The sequence below is a fragment of the Leptosomus discolor genome, chromosome 15 (assembly GCF_034619465.1).
Source record: "Leptosomus discolor isolate bLepDis1 chromosome 15, bLepDis1.hap2, whole genome shotgun sequence".
Taxonomy (NCBI): Eukaryota; Metazoa; Chordata; class Aves; order Leptosomiformes; family Leptosomidae; genus Leptosomus; species Leptosomus discolor.
The window spans coordinates 10732171-10753641 of NC_141405.1; the positions used below are offsets into that span (position 1 = coordinate 10732171).

The 21471-nt window shown below is 49.7% G+C and overlaps 1 pseudogene; it reads left to right on the forward strand.

The window, feature by feature from the left end:
* Nucleotides 1-13388: 13388 nt before the first annotated feature.
* Nucleotides 13389-20424, forward strand: LOC147414421 (tektin-3-like; annotated as a pseudogene).
* The last annotated feature ends 1047 nt before the right edge of the window (nucleotides 20425-21471 follow it).

The following is a 21471-nucleotide window of genomic DNA, read 5'->3' on the forward strand; positions in this document are numbered from 1 at the left end:
GCTGGGCTCAGCTGAACCCACGCTATCTGTTGCAGGAGTATTCCCAGTTTTGCTAGGACGCATTCCCAGTTTTGCTAAGATGCTTTGAAAATACATGATTAGACTTTCACTTCCTCATGAAAGCCCTGAGTAGAAATTAAACGATCACTTTGTGTGTTACATGGTCTACCAGGATTTTTTATTCCTTTGGTTTTTCACTTTCCGTTGCTTTTCCACGGTGTGCCAGAAAGTAGCTGAAAATATCCTGTGTGTGACTAAGAGTAAATCCACCCACAGCGATACATTCCTACCCTTTCAGTCTGTGATTTTAGGAGAAAAACTCTCATGTCCTCCTCGCTTTGAGCCTGTCTGATGCGGAAAAAGCACAAGGGGAAGTAAAGCTAGTTGTCAGAGTAATTAGCTGTTGACATCTTTAATGTATTTTTAATGGTTCAGGAGAAGAAACACAAGCTATCTAGTAAAGCATTACAGTATGTTCTGTTCCTAAACAGAAAAACTTGCATTTTAAGCTGATGTCTAGTGATCATTTTCTTGCTTTTGAAAAATTTTAAATGTCATCTAAAATGTCAGTGCTGGGGTCTTAAAACAAAGAAGTGCTTTTGGCTAGCTAATTGAAGAAAATGCTGCGGTTTTAATCTTGGTGAGTATGGATTGGTTCCTAATTTAACCTCTTGCAAGTAGTTTGTTGGTGGAAGCACCAAAGCACTTTGAAGATAAAGGAACAAATCAGTCCTTAAGTCAGCCACCTCGACTGCCATAGTACCTGCTCTCTGGCTGTAAATTTTACCAAGTGTTTGAATTTTCAGAGGATAAGTCTTTAATCAATCTGAAGTTCAGTGTGACAGTCACTTTGCAAATTGTCCCGTCAGACTCACGTGTCAGACACTCTCGACTCTTTTAACCTAAGCAGAGCTGAGCTCAGCCTAAAGCCTGTAGGCACCAAGAATCCCAAAGGAGCAGAAGCTCAAGTCCCTTCTCTTCCCTTGAGAATCCAGGGCATGGACCTCCTGGCCCAGCGTGGGGACTCTCAGGAGCTGAGAGCATCTTCTCTCATCTCGTACCCCCAGATGACTCCAGCTCACAGCACAGGTCCAGACAGACCTGCCTGCCCTCCCTGCTCTCCCAGGGGCAGCCCCCGAGAGCTGTAACCTGTGCCAAGGTCCTGCCCTGGCCCCAGCATCTTGGCAGGATCTCTCTTCAGAGCTGCAGCCCTAAACAGGAAGCAATTGTCTATTTTTTTTTTTTCTTTCTTTTTTACTAGCACTTTTGTCTCACGGAGACTAAAGATAGGTTTCCTCTACTTTGTGTGTATCTTGGAGCCAGAGTCTGTCGGAGACAGCAGCCACCCTTTCTAAAGAGACGATATAACCGCAAGCAAGAAAAACTGTCCAGCTCATCGCACCTTCCCTTTCTGCACTTATCTCCCTCCCCAAAATAAGCCGATGGCATGCTGAACTCATAGGGACTTCCAGTTTTTGTTGGCACCCTCGCTAGCCTTTGTGCTGCTTTGAGCTGTTACTCTCCCTGTGTTCCTTTACTGAAAGCTTTCATAAACCCTGGTGATTTTGGCTGCTCGGCTGTTTTGAAGCCCCGCTCCAGATGGCTGGTTTTCAGGCAGAGCTGCCTGTTTTCTGTTTTGAGAATTGGGTCCCGTGAATTGTCTCGAGCTGAGCGCTGGGAAACGGAGGCACCCCAGTCCCTTTCTGAAAGACTCATGCTTTTAAGTGACTTGAGCGAAATCCTGGCATCAGCGACAGCTTCACATTCATTTCATTTCCACCTTCATTTTTGAGTCACATAAAAAGATACCTGAGCTCTGTTGTACTATGAGGGCACACCAATATCAGCACCCAAACTTTCCTATTTTCTCCAATTTTGCTTTCAGAGTCCCCCATCTTTCCCCCTAGCCCAACTCCTTTAAGGCTTTCTCCTAATTGACAGTGTTTATGTGGTGTTGCAATTATCCAGCTCTAAATTTTATCTTCCCGTCCTACCCTCTTGATGCTTCTTTACACAAGATAGGCTGTGGGAGCGTAGCTCGCTGAAAACAGGCATGGAATGCTAGAGGGCCTGCACAAGGAAAACTCTGTTGAACAGTTTGTCTAAGCTAACATGGTAGGCCTCAAGGACGCTTCGACCTTGAGGGTCAGAATAGAAGAATTAGAAGCTAACATCCGTATGAGGCGAAACGCATTAGTATTAATAGTAAAGTGATAGGTAGAAGCAGATGACTGATGTATGTATAGCACAATTGGAGTTTATGAAAAACTGCAAGTCATGATGACTTTGGAAAATTATCCTATTTAAGAAAGTGCATCTGCACACAAAAAGGAGTTTCCTGATATAACTCATATTGAGTCTTTTGTGGATTCTCCAACTCCCGTCTCCGCAACTCTCAGCCAGTCGCACACTTGATCTATACTCCTCTATGTGTACATGACAGCCCTTGTAACGACCTTCCCTTTGTATCGCCATACCTCTACATTGGGGGGGGGGGGGGGGGGGGGGGAAAAGCTTTCCAAACTACTAGCTATTAACTGGAGCTATTTAAGATGACCCAGCCAAATCAAGGAAAAAAGGTTTACCATAGGGAGCCATTCTGAAGTCATCCCACTTCATGGGGAGAATTATGTAGGTCACCAAAAAGCCTTTCATTCCTGACCTGCTGGTGCAGCAGTGGCACAGCGAGTACAGAGTAAAGGAAAAGTAACAGCAGTCACCAGTGAAGGCTGAAATCCCAGCACTCGCACAACTCCAATTCCAGGCACTTCAGTGGAACAGATTTCACTCACATGCATCTCAGCTGAGAAGGTAAAAAAGGGACAGCAGACTCAATACTGCAAGTTTGTGACTCAGAGATAAAAAGGGAAACGAAATGCTACCGTCGGAGCCTGCCTGCTGCTCCCAGCCACACCTGCTGAGGCATAAAAAAGCAAACAAAAAGCTTACCACGCCTCCAGCACCAAGAGTCCAACCACAACACCTGCTTTAGAAATTCTTTGTGCCATATGTCCCTCCGTCCCAAGGATGACGTGAACAACCTTTCACATCAGTTAATTGCAGTGCTCGTGCAGTAGGTAACACTTTTATGGCTTTTTATTTCCAACATCCTGCAGCTGTGGTCCGATAGCGCTCACGGTACCAGATCCCTAAATAGCAGCAGCCAAAAAATCCCAGGAACCTGCTTTCACAGCTGAATTGCAAAGTCTTTTCTTAACAGGACAGACACCAGAGCACACACCTCAGCCACTCTGACACTGAATTAGTCTGCTTTTCACCCTGCCACAGGCAGGACTCTGCCCCCCCCCGCCCGCCCTTTTCTTGCCTGCTGGACAGAGAAAGCAATGCTCTGCCCCATTCCAGCTCTCCAGTTCTACGCCAACCACACTGCGAGACGTACAGAATAAACCCAGATATTCAACAAATCCAACGCAGGGTCAGAGAAGCAGCTTTCAGAGACTTTGCTGCTTTCAGCCAAGTTATCATCAGAATGAGACTGAGCTCCTCTAAGCCTACAAACTTAAAGGAGGCTTCTACAGAAGAAGCAGCAAGCCCTGAGCTGTCCTGGTCTCAACATTTCTACTCTTTTCTCATGAAAGATCTTTCATTTTTATTACTTCCTATGCAGAGTGGCAATTAAGAACATAATACCTTTGCACGACAAGCTCCCAGCCTGAGAACTGAAAAGCGGGGCAGACCTCAGAGAGGAAGAAGCAGAGTTATTTTACAGAGCGTCAGCAACACAGCGAGCAAAATATCCCATGTAATCCCTGCCCTGGAGCACCTGAAGGCCATACATAAGCAATTGCTGGGGGTCCCGACCATCCACCTTCAGGTCTCTGCTGATAACAGCAAAGGAAGAGGTAGATAGTGGGGCAATTTGAGAGAGGACCCCCTCCCCAAAAGTAAGGCAATCCTAAGCACACCCCAAGCTTTAGGGAGCCAGCCCAGAACAGCAGGAAATAAAGTTAAAATGAACTATCTTGCATTCCGCCAGCCCCCAGCCGGCAGCACACCAACCGCCTCGGGGCTCCGGTGGGAAGGGAAGACAAAGAGCGAGATAAAAGAAAATGGATGCATCCCCGGGGTGCTGGGCAGCGTCCCGGGGGCCTCGTCCCCGCAGCTCCCCCCGCCCGGACTCCAGCCCTCGGCGCCGATACCCGCTGCCCCGCACCAGGGCTGGCGCAGCCAGGGCGGCCGGGACACCGTGGGCCTCCCCCGGGCCCGGCGGGCTGAGGTAGTGTGGGCCGAGCGCCCCCCCCACAGTCCTCCCCATCTCCACGAGCTGAGGTGGTGTGGCCCGCGTTCCCCCCCCCCCCCGCCTCCCCACGGGCTGAGGTGTTGCGGCCCGGAGCGCTCACGTGACCGGGTGTTGATGTGTCGCCTGGCAACGGGAACATGGCGCAGACAGCAGCGGGTGACTGTGGGGCTGGGCCGCGGCCGGGCCTTGAACCGCCCGGCCCTCGGCCGCCCGGCCTCCCCGGCCCCGCGGGTGCCCGTGCCCAGCCCTGCGGCGGCCTGCAGCTGGCGGGCCCCGGGGAGCTGGGCTGGTTCTCACTCTTCCCTCCGCTCTGGTTGCAGGCACAGGCCATCCCCAGCCCAGCAATATGGAGGAGGCCGCCGGTGCCGCAGCAGAGGGCTCTGGGGTGGAATCCGGCTCCGCTACGCGGGATATCGGCCGAGTTCTGTCGTATCTTGCTATGGAGGTGATTTCCTTCAGAACGTTCGCGGGGCACCATGGTGTTCCTACGCTCTCCTTGCAGAGTGATGGCTTCGTGAAAGCAGTTTCAATAGCGAGAAGTAAAACAAGGGAGCGGTTGTTGAAGTCTTGCCCTGCCTATTAAAAAAACAAAGTTAAATGTCGTTGTAGTTCTGTGTGTCAGCAGCGTCCTGAAGCATGTGCTTCTCACTCAGCTCCCAGATGGCTGTAGGCATGTTAAACGGGAGCTTGCCCCCATCTCACAGACACACGTACGGGGGCTGTGTTCGAGGTTGGTGGTGATAAGTTTTTTCTGTCTGTTCGTACTCACGATATTTGAATTTGGCAAATGATGGCACGGGATAAAACAGTGTCTCTTTAAAAAGAAGATAATAGTTTGGCTACCTGTAGCACCAGCTGGAGGACTACAATCCCTAAGGGCATTTTTTTAAAAAATAGACGTGAGCCAGAAACACATCTGAAATTAAAAGTGGTGTGTAGAATTTTTGTCAGGATCTTTACCGTCTTCATGCTGCCTGGGTGACTTTTTTTGTGAACGAGATTAAATTTCAGAATTAAACTCCCATGACAAAAAGCAGTTGTTACAGCACCGTAGCATGAGCATTAAATAAAATGCACAACCTGCTGTAACGCTGCTATTCTGCTTTTTGCCTGTGTGTGTGCTAGGCAGTAGAGGAGGAGAATGGGAGCGACAATGAAGAAGCAGGGTCCGTTCCTCCGCAGGACCAAAAAGAGACATTGCCACCAGCAGAAAGAGGAGCTACAGAGCTGTTTGTTAGTTCTGCAGAGGTGAGACACTAATAACACACACAATCTTATGCACAGAAGGCATGGCCGGTATTTGTAACTTCAAATTCTCCTGGGGCGGTTTTGTTGCTGCCAACACAAACCCGACCAGAACTGAACAGAGAGAAGCTAAATGGTCAGGCACAAAGTCTACAAAAGCTGTGACAGAGCTGGAGAGGTTCCTCTGTTGTGCTGCATGTGGGTAAAGGTGGCTTTTGAATCGGCAGAGGCACAGCTTTGCCAGTGTATCTGTGGGCTGAGTTTAGAACAAGGCCCTCTTGCCGATTCTGTGTCTGCATCGTTCTTGTCTCGTGATGACAGAAATAAGCAGATTGTCAGGGCAGACTGAAAAGCTGTTTCAGGTGGTGGATTTTACGTTTCAGAAAAAATCCCCTGAGACTTTCTTGGACAAAGTCAAATTAGACAGTTGTCCTCCTGCGTTGGGTGACATGGAGAAGCCAGTAACTGAGAGAGAAAACCCTCCCCTTCCTTCAGGAGCTCCTCAGCAGGTGTCTGCGTGGTCAGCCTTTATCTTTGACGTACACCAGGTGCATTAAACCACTGTCCTGCCTTCCTGCTTCTGATGCATGAGATGCTTTTGCTTTCGTATCATTAAATGATTTGCTTTCATAGATCACTTCTATATAGCATCCCCGGCTGCCTCAGCTGCCTTTCTGCACTGATGTGATGTTTCCTTTCTTTAAATGCCTTCAGTCCGAAGAACGACGTGCCCGCTTTTATCGCTCTTTATTGCTGCTTTACTGCTGGCTTTATCAGCCAAGTTGCTAGGAAAGTTAGTTTGTGGAAATTCCTTTGCCTCCCACAGCTATATTCCCACCCTCCTGCATCATTCCAACAGACCCTGCAAAGCTGGGCTTGTAAACTAATTGTTTACTGACTGGAGGAAAGAAAATAAATTAATAAAATCAGGACAGCGTTGCTTCATGCAAGGGAAGCTTCATGTTGGTGCAGGACCCAGTTGAACAGTTGAGGCCAGTCCATCAAGAGGCTATTTAGAAAAGAGGCTTGGGTGCTCTGTTGTCCAAGAAGGGAAAAATCATTGAATGTCCTGCAGAATTCTGATAGGAATTTGGGTGAAATGAATGCTTGCCAAAAACCATGTTAACAGTGTATTGCATAACTAATGCAGATTATTATGCTCGAGGGAAACAGACTTCCCAAAATGGCATCAGCAGTCAGAAAAAAAAACCAAAACAAACTCATTGCGATTATTAAAAAAAAAAAAAAAAAAAAAAAGGAGAGAGAGAAAACTGGCAAAATTCTGAGGAAAATTTTGGCAGTATAGGACCATAGAAATGGCTGTGCTGGCTCAGATCAAAGTCCAGAAAGCTCCAGATTCAGCCTCTGACAGAGCCAACAGGAGACGCTTAGATAAAAGCACCAGAGCAAGGCAAGCACCCTGTGATACTTTCCCAGTCTACTTTCCCAGCTTCCAGCAATTAGTATCTCAAGGACTTCCTGAGCTGACAGGGCTGTCTTTGAATTTAATATCCCCCGATGGATTTGTTTCACAGGGTCTTGTTCCAGTTGTTCTTCGAGCCCGTGCAGACTTGCAGCATCCACTGTGTCCCTCAGTGGGGAGCTGCAGGGGATGGAGTATCATCACCCTTGGGGCATCGGCAGCCGCTTTTGGCACCCTGGAGGAGATTAAAAAAGGGCTCAGGCCTTGGACCGCTGAAGCCAAAAGTGTAAAACTCAATAGCTCGGACAAAAATGTGGCTCAAAGCTGTTTTAGATCTGTGTCCTCTGTAGGTTCAACACAGGAGATCACAGCGGGTTGGCTCCTCTTATATGCTGTCAGCATGCAGGAGATGAGCGCGAATCACAATTTCTGAAAGTATCTGAATATGTTCTGACACAGTCATGTCCCCGCCAGGAAGCTTGGTTGGGATTTTTTTGGTTTTGGAGTCAGTGGGTGAATGTTGGTTTCGTTGAAGCCAGTGGGCTTTTCTCCAGTGCTTTCAGTCTGACTCTATCAGTGACGACAACTGGCTTAGAGTCGAAAGTAAAAAGTTGGATGAAGTCGGGTTTTGGGCATGAACGCAGACAGGACTAAAATATTTTAGAAATTTTTCTTGGTTTGGTGGAAAAGAAATGGCAGGAAAAGTAAGTCAATGTCTCCAAGATGTATTAGACCTCTTGTTTTAGAAGTTTGCTGAAGTTAAATGTCTCCCCTTCTGTTTTTCTTCTGCTTGAAATGGCTTTTCAGATAGCCATTCCACCAGTTTTATCAGAAAAGGTCCAAGACCACTCTTTCAGTGCATTTTGATCCAAACGGCGTTTTACGCTGGAGAAAAGGCCCATTCCTCTCACAGCCCTGCTGCGTGGTAGCCGTGAGGCTCAGTAACCCGCAGCGGCACCCCTTCCTGGGGCATGCGTCTGCCTCCTCCCCGGCCGCCTGGCTGAGACCCAGCCGCGCTCGGTGCACATCCCTCCGTGTGCTGGGGAAAGGGCAAGAGCCTGGCAGCCCTCTGAGCCCTGCTCTCGCTGCCAGCTGGGGGCCAGCTCTCAAAGTGGAGAGCATTCCCCCAGCCCTTCAGCTGGAAATACTTATTTAGTAGTTATTTTCTCTCTGGGTGTGTGTATTTTTATATATTTTTATTTGTTTGTTTGTTTGTTTGGAGGAGCATTATAGGTTCTCCATAAAATGTGAGTCAAACCATATATTGCTCTCCTTACTTCCCTAGTCGCACAGTTGTCTGAAACGAGGATTTTTTTCCCCGTTGTTCTGTCCCCAGCCCCACGTGAGCTGCGGGCTCGCTGATGGCAATGCAGGTTTCTGCCCCTTCCCCTTTGCATTTCAAATCCTCCGTTGCTAGTGGTCTGAATCAACAGGGTAGGGAAGAGGACGGAAATCCCTAAAATTGTGATGACAGAGCAAAGTCTTGGGGTTAAACAAGTTCATCCCCAAGAAAATCTTGTCTTTTTGTGTAGTTTGAAAATGCTTTTTTGAAGAGTGGTTTCATTCACCCGGCCCGGGGAAGGGGATGGTGTAGTGTATGCTGGACCGATGGTGGCAGAGCCCGTGATGGGCTGGTTCAGGTGATGCCGCAGACACAGGTAAATGAGGCTTAGACCCTTCTCAGCAAAGTCATCAAAGTCCACCACTGCCTTGTCAGACTAGCATCTGAACTAAAGTGATATAAACCCCACCTTCCCTCCTGAATTATCATTATTTTATTCTAGAAATTCAAGCTGAAGCATTGTAAGAGTTTTAAGTTATCCCACGGAATAGATTCAAAGTGAGAAATCCACATTTTTTTACCCAGTGTTTACACAACCTGTCAATCTTACAGTATTCTCAGCACAGCCTGTGGCAAATCTTGTTTGTGCACAAAACATTTTTCAAATTTATCGTGGCGCCTGCTTTTATTTAGGCGGTGATGACCACTGCCAGCCACACTCGTATGGAGGCTGAGCTGGGGCAGCTGGGCAGCTTTCGAGCCCCTTGATGGGGAGCACTGTGCAATTCCCTGGCCTGTGCCGGGTCGGGCGGCAGTGACGTCTCTCCAGCAAAACCCCAAGGGCTCTGCTGTGGCCATCCTCACTTTCTCCTCTCCTGGCCCGGACAGTCGCCATCCGGCACCTCCTGCTTTCCCTGCAGTGCTCTCACGTGAGCTCCCTGGAGCAGCACGGCCCCCTGTCCCGAGAGCTGCCATGAGACCACGTGCTCAGCAGATGTTTTTCCAAGGCCCTGCTCTGTTAAGTTGATGCACCTTTCCAAGAAAAGAAGTGTCTGAGGAGCACGGGAGTGATGTGCTCTTCTCCCTGGATTTCCTCCACAGTTTCTAATCCACAACTCTCAGCCAAAATAGGCTTTGTTACCCGCAGGCTACTCTTTTCCCTGATTTGAGTTTCAGATATTTCTCTGGTGCTTAAAAAGCTGCTTTTGGCACCCTTTTCAGAACTGGAGCCGAGGTGGTTTTGCTCTCCCACCTTCACGGAGGAGCTCGGGTGCAGTTATGTGACCCCCACGCCTCCCGCCTGCCTTTCACCACTGTGCATCTCCCCGCTCTGCTTTTGGGGAACGGGTCAGATAATTTGTCCAGAGACACAGCAGCCCAGATCACAGACCTACAAACCCGAATCAGAAGATCGCCTCTAACGGCAGGCTAGATCGCAGCCCTTGGGGACAAGACCCTTCTCGCTCTGTGTTTGCACAGCCCAGAGCGTGACGCCATCAGCACTACCAGGGTCCTCCCGTTTCAGTGCCTGTTCTCAGGCTAAAGCCTGAAATAACTGGGGAAGGACCCTCTCCAGGAAACATCCCTGATGTCGCTGCGTGACTGGTGTGTGATGCCCTGATGCTGCATGAGGCTGTGTCATGGTGGAGCTCCTGGGGACACTGTGCATCTTCTCACCTGGGGTGCCAGCGCCTGGTGCACCCACCCGCCCCAGTGGAGCCTCTGCTGGGCCACGGGCTGGCCCAGGAACACCAGTGCAGGCACTGGGTTGCCCATGAGGGCACTACTTTGCCCATCAGGAGCACTGGGTGGCACACGGTTGCCCATGGGTGGCACTAGGATGCCCAACGGCTGTACTGGGTTGCCCGTTGATGGCACCGGGGGTTGTCCAGGGACAGGATCAGGTTGTCCAGCAAAGGCAGTAGGTTGCACAGAGTCTGCACTAAGTTGCCCAGGAGTGGCACTGGGTTGCCCACTGAGGGCAGTGAGTTCATAGGATCATAGAATCACAGAATGGTTTGGGTTGGAAGGGACCTCAAAGATCATCTTGTTCCAACCCCCCTGCCATGGGCAGGGACACCTCCCACCAGACCAGGTTGCTCAAGGCTCCATCCAGCCTGGCCTTGAGCACTGCCAGGGATGGAGGATCATAGAATATCTCAAGTTAGAAGGGACCCATAAGGATCAGCGAGTCCAACTCCCTGCTCCTTGCAGGACTACCTAAAACTAAACCCCATGACTGAGAGCATTGTCCAGCTGCTCAACACTTGCCCAACAGCTGCACCTGCTTGCCCAGGGGCTGCACAAAGCTGCCCAGCGAGAGCGGTAGGTTGCCCAGGGCAGGAACTAGGGTGCCATACGAGGGTATTTTCTTGCCCAGGGCTGGCCCTGGGTTGCCCATCGAGAGCGCTGTGTTGCCCGAGGGCTGCATCAGGTTGCCATGGCAGCTGCAGGGAGTCGGCCCGGGCAACACCCGGTCACCCGCTTCTTATGTCACTGACGGCACCGGGGACGCTGCAGTGCCTGGCAGAGCTGCCACCGAGCCTGGCAGCACAGCAGTGAGCAGCAGCCCCCGGGGCACCCTCAAGCCTCCGCAGTGCACCCCGCATCCAAGCAGCTAAGGGTGAGCAAGGGGAGGACTAAAAAAGCAGAGATATTTCTCCTGATCTTCTGCATTATCTCTTATGTCGCCTAAGTGTACCCCAGCTAGGTGGTTGGGGGCTCCCGTGGTGTGTCTGTGTTCAGGGGTGGCAGAAAGTAGCACCCTGGGATGACTTATCCCAAGAGGGTGCAGGGACATTTATTTCAGCTGGAAATGCAGGGGAAAGTAACCCTGGTCCATTCCCAAGTTCTTAAATATGTGTCTGTCAGTGGCTGAAAGGGAATAATTTATTTGCAGGGGTAGGAGCCAGGGAAGCAGTCTCCCACTCTCGGAATGCTGTTTCTCACGTATAAATAAGTGGCACGGAGTTAAGGAAAGTGCAGTCGCCTGTCCCTAGCAGGGACAAAAGGGCTGAAGTGACTGGTTTGTGGGAACCGACACACACAGTGGTTTTTGTTGGACCTGAGCACAGACGTTTCATCCTCAGCTCTGCCAAACTGGCTCGGAGGGTTGTGTTTGTGAAAGTTTTTCTGCTAAATTTGAGGGTGTGAGTTTCCCGCTGCCTATCCCACAGCCTCTTCAGCCAGGCTGGATCCTGGGGCGAGACTCGGTGCCCACAGCTATGCTGCTCTCAAGTCAGGTACTGGGGCAGCCCATGCCAGCATGGCCAAAATTGCTCAAGGCTTGCAAATACTGTCCTCAAAGTTCAGTGATTTCCCAGCTGCGGGCTGTACACTTTTGCCCTCTGACTCATCCCTATTTTTCTCCGATTTGCCCGAACTGAAGGTCCTGTTATTCTCCTGTATTCGCCGTTCTCTAATTTAATAGCTGCATTCTGAGACATTGTTCATCTGAATGCACCAAACTGCTACAGGCACAGGTGACGCAAGAAGTCTCTTAGGTCACCTGTCCCCATAGCTAGATGTTGGAAAACGTGCAGTTTAATGAGTCAATGGGCTGCGAGCGTCCGGCATGAAGGAGGGTTACCCTCGGTGTACAGCAACAGCAGCTCCCAGGCAGAGCCTGCCTGTCTCCGTGTGCCTCCCATCCATCGCCTTTTAAGCCTTTAGGAAGGAAAGTAGGAAACTGTGACTCCTTCGTCCTGCCCTTGTGTAGAGAGAGGCATTCTTTGTTGCAGAGGTGACTAAAATGAAAGAAACTCTCTTTCCCAAGGGTTTAATGATTTTAAAAATAAGGCAGTCTCTCTCAGCTCGCCTACACATGCAAAGTGATTAGGGTAGCCCAGGAGGAGCAATTAAACCTCTAGCCACGTGATCGCTTCTGTCGATGCTTTGTTCTAGAATAAAAGTGAGTTTATTTCATGCAAACATCCCATTTTTAAAGGAATAAAGTTGATTTCATGCTGTGACAAATAGGATTTAGCACATGCTTCAGGTCAAACTCCCCTCCCACCCAGGGATCTTGTTGTAGCACACCAGCGTCCCAATCTTTCACTGCGGCTCCGAGCCAGGCTGGGAGCAGTGGGGATGGGATGGTGTTAGGGGAAGGACACATCCCTGCAACACAGCACCTGGCTACAACAGCTATAGGGACTTATTCTGCCCGTGGGTGACACCTGTAACCATACAGAAACTTCACACCGAGCACAGCATACCCTCCTGAGTGTTTGTCCTTAGATGAGGTGTGTCAGGTACATTCGGTGGCCCCTCTGCATTATATTTCTGATAAAATTGACTGATAACCTTAATCTGAAAAGAGCAATGGCACCCACATGCCTTACACAGTTATTGGTAGCAAAATCTTCCTGTGTGACTCTTCCCCTTAGGGTTACTGCAAGGCTGGTGTTTACGAGCTGCTCTGAAAAGACTTTGTGGGATATCTCCTTTCCAAGTGCATTTGTTTTACAGCAGGTGAGCCAGAGATGTTTTTCTTCCTTTGCAAGTCCAGAGATGGCTGTTCTTTTTAGGTTGAAATGGGGGGGGGTGGGGGGGGGTGGGTGCAGGGGTGGGGTGAAATTTGGATATAGTCCAAATTTAAGCAAAGCTCAGCTCACCTGCGGACACCTCACTCAAGCTTTTACTGCAAGTGAAAATAGAGATGATGAGGATGGATTCCCTCACCCACAAACCGCGCTGGGTTGGTAGCAGCTGTGCATCCAAAGCTATCACGGCTGGTAATGGAACTTTTAAAGAGGAAATTACAGCAGGAATACTATAAGATCAGCAAAAACGCTGGCCAAAAGAAACAAATGAACATCAGAGAATCAGCAACTACAGTTTCATTGGACGGACAGACAAAATGAAGGCACAGTATCTGTCATTCTCCTTAGTAGCCATGATTTGTTTCTCTCTACATTCCAAGACCTGATGAGAGATACTGACAACAAAGTAAAATCCTTATATATAAAAATGCTTGGGATGCTGTCAGAAGGGATTTGCTTTCAAGAGTTTTAGGCCTGTCCAGGCGATGTGTGGGTGCTGTGTGCATCGCTCTTCGTATTTTAAGTTGCGTGTGTCGCTGTAAGAAGTAGCGCAAGTGCAGGAGCTTACTGAGTGAGGTTGTCTTCTTCTGTCTCCTTTGTGCAGGACACATACCTGAATAGCGGCGTTCAAGAATGGAGCTGGTTGGATCTCCCTTAACTGCAACATATGCCCATCCAAGATCAACACCTACCAAGTTTCTGCCTGCCATCAGCACCATGGCTTCAAGCTATAAGAACCGTTTTCCTTACTACCCCTTGCCTCAGAGCTTCAGCCTCCCCCGGATGCCCAGAGCCTACTACAAAGCAGCTGCCATCAACCCAACTTTGGCTCCCTTTTCCAAAAGCTCCCAGGGGTTACCCCCAAGCAAGATGCTTCCTTTTGTTTCCAACAGAACAACCCTCTTCAGCCGGTACACCTCTGACGACTGGTACATGTCCAATCTGACCAACTACAAAGAGTCGGAGACTACCCGGCGCAATGCCGAGTGTCTGAGAGTCGATACCTCCCGTCTGATTCACGATAAATATCAGCAGACAAAGAAGACCCAAGTAGAAAGCACCAAAAACCTGGGAGATCGTGTCCAAGAGATAGAATTTTGGAAGTCAGAGCTCTGCCATGAGCTGGATGAGATGATCGGGGAAACGAACGCACTCACAGACTTGAAGAAAAGACTGGAGAGAGCCTTGGCTGAGACAGAGGCCCCTCTCCAGGTAAGCACCCTGTCCGGTGGGCTGCAAGCTGTAGCCTACTGCTGAAACATCTGCAGCCATTCAGACGCCCAATTAAGTTTCATTGCAGCTCCGTAACGTCTAGAAAGTTTTTATTAAGAGACCATTAGTTAAGTTAGTAATAAACAAATGCCTTGCCATCTGCTGCCTCCCCTATCAGTACGTACTGAGCACATCAGAACAGTATTTGCTTAACCAAATATTTTTATAAGTGGTACATCCAAAATCCTGGTTTGGGAGACAAAAGCCCATGTCCTCCTACGAGGCTCTGGCGAGGTCAGCCTCAAGCCTGACACAGGTCCCTGCCTTCAGCTGTGGCTGCGCCAGGGACACGTGTGCTCCCCCACGTTGATTTAATGCTGATGTTGCAGCTCGGCTGCTCGTTGTCAGCTAAACCAGCTGCCCTGGGCACTTTTTTTCCCGTGCTGTCGTCTCTGTGCCCACCTACAATTTCATTTCTTACATTACTTGACATGGGGACCATCCCTGTAGGGATTTGCAACCAGCAGTGATGGCATGTCCCCAACAGGTCACTCAGGAGTGCTTGCTTCACCGGGAGAAGAGGATGGGCATTGACCTGGTCCATGATGATGTGGAGAAACAGCTCTTTGTGGTAAGTTTGTCAACACAGATCATGTGTTATTTTTACCTAAACTACTCTGAACAGGTTTTGCAGCCCTGTTCCCTCTCTGGCTCCTTAGTGCCTGTGAGGTGCTAAACTCTTCAAACCCCCAAAACCTGCAGGGCCAGGGGACGACGTTCCCCCACGCAGCAGCGTGCCCACACGGTGTGGGTAAGACTTGCCCTGCCAGAGGCAGGAATAGCTGAAAACCAGCTGTGTGTTTGTGTAGCCTATCAGGGTCCTCTGTCCCTCTTCAAGGAGCTTGTGGGACTCTCCTGCCTTTCAGAGCCCTGCCGGCACAGGATCTATAAGTATCTGTCACATACATGTGATATATCTCTATATATCTGTGTCACATACATATATATTACGCACACATGCACACACACAGATATGGAGAAGGCAGTGTCTGCCCGACAGCTTGTCTGGTTTTCCCAACTATGTTACTTGGTCTAATAAAAGATATTACATCTACCCCCAGCTTTGCTTTGCTCAGAGCAGCGTGGCCGCAGTAAGACTGTGTGTGCTTAGGCAATGCATTTTATAGCAGTCCTAAAACCGCGCACTCCTGCCTGCCTTTATATAGGCTGCTTTAAATTATGAATAAAAAGCAAACACGATGAGAGCTGGCACAGAAGATGGGATCCTATCGCAGGGTACAACAAAATACAATCACTGCAAAGGCATCGCGAAACTGCAGCCCCTGGGACTGTGAAGCCACTGCTCTGTTAGAAGATTTTTTCTTATGAGTCAGGCCCTAAAAAAATTGAAAGATTAGTTTAAGGGTCATGAGATTTTAAGAAAATAATTGGAGCTGGTTATCTCCATAATGGCATTTTGGATTTTAAGTGTTTCGGACATATTTAGGCCATGCTTTTCAGCTGGCTCCTGCAGACAGGAGGGCTTAAAAATTATGGTTTTGGAGCACTAATCACCTGCCTCCAGTAGCTGGGGCTTCACAAACGCGATAGATTTGTGCTGAAGTCAAGTGAGCTGAGAGCAGCACATGCCTTCCTCCGGTGGAGCTGCATGTTTCTTAGAAATGGCTTAGAAAGTTACACCAAACTCAAGTCCGTCTCCTCTTGTCCCAGATGGATGGGATTTCTCCTGGGGAAGAAAACATTTGGGGAGCAAAAAGGGCAGATGCTGATTGGGGATGGGGATGTGTAGTGCTGCTGGTCCAGAGAACCTCTATGCCTGTTCATATCAGGTCAGGATCTGTCCCTGTCTCCTATAGTGGAACTAATCATCACTTGACATTGATGTCAAGATGAGAAAACACTTGGCAACCCACCCTGAAAGTGAAGTGGGAGGCCATGGCTGTGGCCACAGCACCCTCCCATCCCCTCCTGGTCGCTGCGCCCAGGCTCAGCTGCACAAGTGAGCGCTCTGGGGTTGGGGGGCACTTTCTCCACTCCCTGCCAGTTTGCTTTGTCCTTGCTGTGTGCACGGTTGGAGAGGCCTGAGGGGATGAGTGTGACCAGGACAACTGAGCATGGATACTGATGGGGTCATGTTTTGCCTTTGCCCAGGAAGCCGACGTCATCAGATCCTGCCAGGAGAGGATGCAGCAGTACCTGGATAAGGCGAAAGCCCAGCTCGCGTAAGGAGGAGCTCCTTCTCTCATGCTGCATTTGCAGCTGCGATGTGAAACCCCGGCAGAGCCCCACCTCTGCCCACACCCTACAGCCGTAAAACCTGGGCAGGCTCCATGGGAAGCGGGCAGTGGCGCCCACAGGAGCACGTAGCTGCCCAGGTGGGAGGAAACCATTCCACCCATACATCCCCACCCATGGCTCTTGTTTGTGTGTTGAAGGTCCAACAGGGCAGCCCAGCATGAGCTGGAGAGGGACCTGGCCAACAAGCAGACAGCCTACCGCATCGACGACAAGTGCCACCACCTGAGGAACACCTCCGATGGCATCAGCTACTTCCGAGGGGTGGAGCGGGTTGACGCCACGTGAGTGCACGCTGGGCAGCACGAGAGCACCGAGCTGTCCCTGGGATGCGCGGTGCCTCGCCCTGGCAGGGAACGGGTTGTCCCCAGCCCACTGTAAAGGCATGTGTCTCTGCATGGCACATCCATCCTGCCTGGAAACACCCATCTTGGAGGGGCCGTTTCTCCCTGCTCACCATAAAGGGAGAACAACCCTCTGCTTTCAGCTGGATGCTGAACACCCAGTGGGTGAAAGCGAGTCCCACCTAATTACACATTATATCAGGGTTCAGAGATCAGCCTGAAAATGAACTCAGCCCAACACCTCTGCACAGCTCATTAAGTTTATGCGTATTTTCAAAGATGTGTCAGTGCTTGCATGAGCGCTCTTGGTTGACGTGACGTCTGGGGGGTTCACCCCTGCATGGAGAGGGCCTGGCAGGGAGCCGAAATGACACAGAAGATAAAGAAATAGAGAGCATGGTCCTGGGATACGGTTCAGCTGCTTTTGGGTGCCAGGAATTCAGCTTCGGCTCTGCAGTAGATGAATGGTGACCTAAACCAGCACTCGCAGAGATATGCGCTAAGTGGCAAAGGGCTGAGGGAATATATCTGCTGCTCACAAGGACGCGTGCAGTTTATGGAGGGGCATAGATTGATTCAATCTTTCTAATAGTTGAATAATTATTCACAGCTCAGACATATTGCAAATGAATTGCAAAGGATTGATGCTAAAATTCAGAGGGGGGCAAAATGTGCCGAGAACCAGCATGTTTTAAATGGGGCTTATGTGGTATTTAAGTCTTTTGTTGACCTTGTTCTGGCCTACTGCACAGGCGTGAACTTCATCGTGAATGCACAGACAGGGAAATGAATATTATCTAATGCTTGTTCAGTTTAGTATGAAACTGAGATAAGTTATGAGCAAAATTAATTGACTGCAATCTGCGCGTCGACGTGAAGCTGGGAATCACTTGGCACTTAGATGGCTCGAACGTGTAAATATGAGGTCTGACTAAAATCTTCATTTTTCTGGGGGAATCTTTGCTTTGTCTGGGCTTTCATAAGTACCACAGTTGTCTTCATGAACATGTCATCATTTCATAAGCATATCGAACAAATGGTGTCCAGGTGTTTTACCTTCATGTGGTCAAATTAAGAGCGTAGCTTTAACCTGCATTTAATCCACACTGCTCCCATGGCATGCCTGGCCATGGCCAGCTTCAGCAGCATGGGCTTACTGGAGGCCTCTCCTTCCTCCTCCCCAGGATCTCGGTGCCAGAGTCGTGGGCCAAGTTCTCGGACGACAACATTCTCCTCTCCCAGAGCGAACGGGCGGCCTCCGCCAAGCTGCGGGACAACCTCGAGAACCTGCTGGTGGTGACGGCCAACGAGATGTGGCGCCAGTTCAACAGGGTGAACGTCGCCTTTGCCAACCGCATCGCTGAGACAGCTGACGCCAAGAGCAAGATTCAGACCCACCTGGCCAAGGTAGCCTGAACCCCTCCCTTTCGGTGTGACACCGTCACTTCCCAGTGACACCACTCTCCACACAGACCTGGCCCAAGAAGAGGAACGGTTGCTACAAGGAGCTGGTTATAGTATCATTATCTGTTTGAAATTCCAAGTACTGGGGACATTCTCCTTGGAGCAGGACAAGTTGGCACTGTAACTTCCTCTCAAGGGATCCTTTATTTCCCTAGTGCCCAGCAGCAAAGGGATTTCAAGCAGAAGGTGGAAATGCTGTTTGCATCTCCTGGTAGTTACTTCAGAAGTGCTGGCTGCCCTGCAGAAAGTCTTTGCTGGGCCTCTACTGGGGTGCCTGCCGGGGGGTTTGCAGGCTCCCTTCTCCTCCAAGGACATGCTTTCAGGCTCAGTGCTCCAGGTTTGCTGCATGGTCAGCCGTGTGTTTCCCGCATGGCTCTGCCAAGCAGGGGAAGTGGAGATCAGTGATGGGCACCTGGCTCGGACTGCTGGGTCTCATGGAAAGCTTCCTGAAAAGAGCTTGACACGGTATCGATTAACTGAGCAGAGACTGGGCTTGCAGCTCTGCAGGCTGATGTCACGTCTTTAATTGAGGATCCATTAGAAACTTTCCCTCTATGAGTTGCTATTGATGGATGATCAATTCCTGCAAGCAGTAATTTTGGGTAGCTGGTAATTCAATAGATCCATCACTGCTCCAAAATCTCCTCCGATGTGACAGCAACAGCAAAGAGAGGCTTTTCCTTGAAAAGAAATCTGCTGGATCTGTGCCTTGGCATGTGTCAGAGCGACAGGGGTCTGAGCCCAGGGTCTGCTTATTCAACTTGTTTTTTTCTGCAGATGGACAGGAGAAAAGGGAAATGATGTGGTCACTTGAGAATATATCATTTAATTTATGAATGCGGTTTTTTCATGCCAGACACTGCAGGAAATCTTCCAGATCGAGATGAACATAGAAGCCATCCGAAAAGCCATTAGGGACAATGGGCTAGTGTTAAAAGTGGCTCAGACCCGGCTGGATCAGCGCACGCGGAGACCCAATGTGGAGCTGTGCCGGGACACTGCCCAGCTCCGGTAAGGCAGGACCCAGGGCTGGGAGGGTCCTTGAGGAGTGACTGGTCGTAGCGCTCAGGAGCATCACTGGATGACAAAATTAATCTTTTTTTTTTTTTTTTCCCCAAAGAGTCATTCCATAAGTGCACTGGTATAATCAAGAGCAATGATTAGGTATCCCGGCCTCGGGGTGGTAGAAGAGCTCTGCACCCACGAAGGAGGCTGTACGCCATGGCCGGGTACAGCCTGATACCACCCCGTGAAGGGATGGATTTTTCCCACTTGGGTAAACCTCACCTACTCTCCTGCCTGCTTCCCAGCTGTTGGATGGCTTAGTTTTGCAGTATAAGCCCTTTAATCTCTGACAGGCTTGTGTTGAGAGCACTTAGCTGCTTCCTTTTGGGTCACTGCAAGAAAGGATGCACCATGTGGAGAAGCAGTAAGGGCTGTCCTCACCTCCCCTGAGGACACTGGAAATCCTTTCAAGGACATAGTGAGCCCTTTGGGACTGCACCCCAAGGGGCCGTGGAGGAGCAGGCTGCCCTGAGTGCCCAACAGCACCCCATGTGAGGGGTGAGGCACCCCAAACCTCACCCCTCCTCCTAGGAGCCCTCTGGGAATGACTCCACGTGAAGCTTTTTAGAAGCCATATAAACCCAGCCCTTGCATGCCATTGGGTTTTTCCATCCTCCACTTGTTTCACATTCACTTTTAGCCTCTCCCAGCTCCCCCATTTTGCTGTGTGTGCATCCGTGGGTGTGGGGAGGAACGCTGCACAGGGAGATCCGGGTGGGTGAACCAACAAACCCGCAAAACCAAACAGGAACAGGAAACCACAGCTGCTCATCCCTCTTCTCGGTGGCACAAGCTGCTCCAGGAGATGAGGCTGCACATCGCCGAAGCCTTAGAGCAAACTTAACCATGCCTGCCCACGGAGGTCTGGAGGAGCTCTGCCCTCGCCTTTCCCGTGCATCTGCCAGAAATGAGGGGTTGAGTTACTCCGAGCACACTGAAGGGGGAAATCCTGTCCCCAAGGGGACCATCACCAACGCCGTGCTAGAAACCACCCCCGTGACGGGACTGTTAATGGGCATTTCTTGCTGTTTTCCAGCCTCGTCAATGAGGTCCATGAAATCAATGAGACGATCCAGAGCCTTCAGCAGCGGCTGAGAGACGCCGAGAACATACTGCAAATGCTGGTGCATGCCAAGTCGATCTTGGAGCATGACCTGGCCACCAAAGCCAACTCGCTGTTCATTGACCAGGAGAAGTGCATGGGGATGCGCAAGACCTTTCCCAACACTGCACGGCTGCTGGGTTACTTTTAGGCTGGGCTCAGCTGAACCCACGCTATCTGTTGCAGGAGTATTCCCAGTTTTGCTAGGACGCATTCCCAGTTTTGCTAAGATGCTTTGAAAATACATGATTAGACTTTCACTTCCTCATGAAAGCCCTGAGTAGAAATTAAACGATCACTTTGTGTGTTACATGGTCTACCAGGATTTTTTATTCCTTTGGTTTTTCACTTTCCGTTGCTTTTCCACAGTGTGCCAGAAAGTAGCTGAAAATATCCTGTATGTGACTGAGAGTAAATCCACCCACAGCGATTCATTCCTACCCTTTCAGTCTGTGATTTTAGGAGAAAAACTCTCATGTCCTCCTCGCTTTGAGCCTGTCTGATGCGGAAAAAGCACAAGGGGAAGTAAAGCTAGTTGTCAGAGTAATTAGCTGTTGACATCTTTAATGTATTTTTAATGGTTCAGGAGAAGAAAAACAAACTATCCAGTAAAGCATTACAGTATGTTCTGTTCCTAAACAGAAAAACTTGCATTTTAAGCTGATGTCTAGTGATCATTTTCTTGCTTTTGAAAAATTTTAAATGTCATCTAAAATGTCAGTGCTGGGGTCTTAAAACAAAGAAGTGCTTTTGGCTAGCTAATTGAAGAAAATGCTGCGGTTTTAATCTTGGTGAGTATGGATTGGTTCCTAATTTAACCTCTTGCAAGTAGTCTGTTGGTGGAAGCACCAAAGCACTTTGAAGATAAAGGAACAAATCAGTCCTTAAGTCAGCCACCTCGACTGCCATAGTACCTGCTCTCTGGCTGTAAATTTTACCAAGTGTTTGAATTTTCAGAGGATAAGTCTTTAATCAATCTGAAGTTCAGTGTGACAGTCACTTTGCAAATTGTCCCGTCAGACTCACGTGTCAGACACTCTCGACTCTTTTAACCTAAGCAGAGCTGAGCTCAGCCTAAAGCCTGTAGGCACCAAGAATCCTAAAGGAGCAGAAGTTCAAGTCCCTTCTCTTCCCTCGGGAATCCAGGGCATGGACCTCCTGGCCCAGCGTGGGGACTCTCAGGAGCTGAGAGCATCTTCTCTCGTCTCGTACC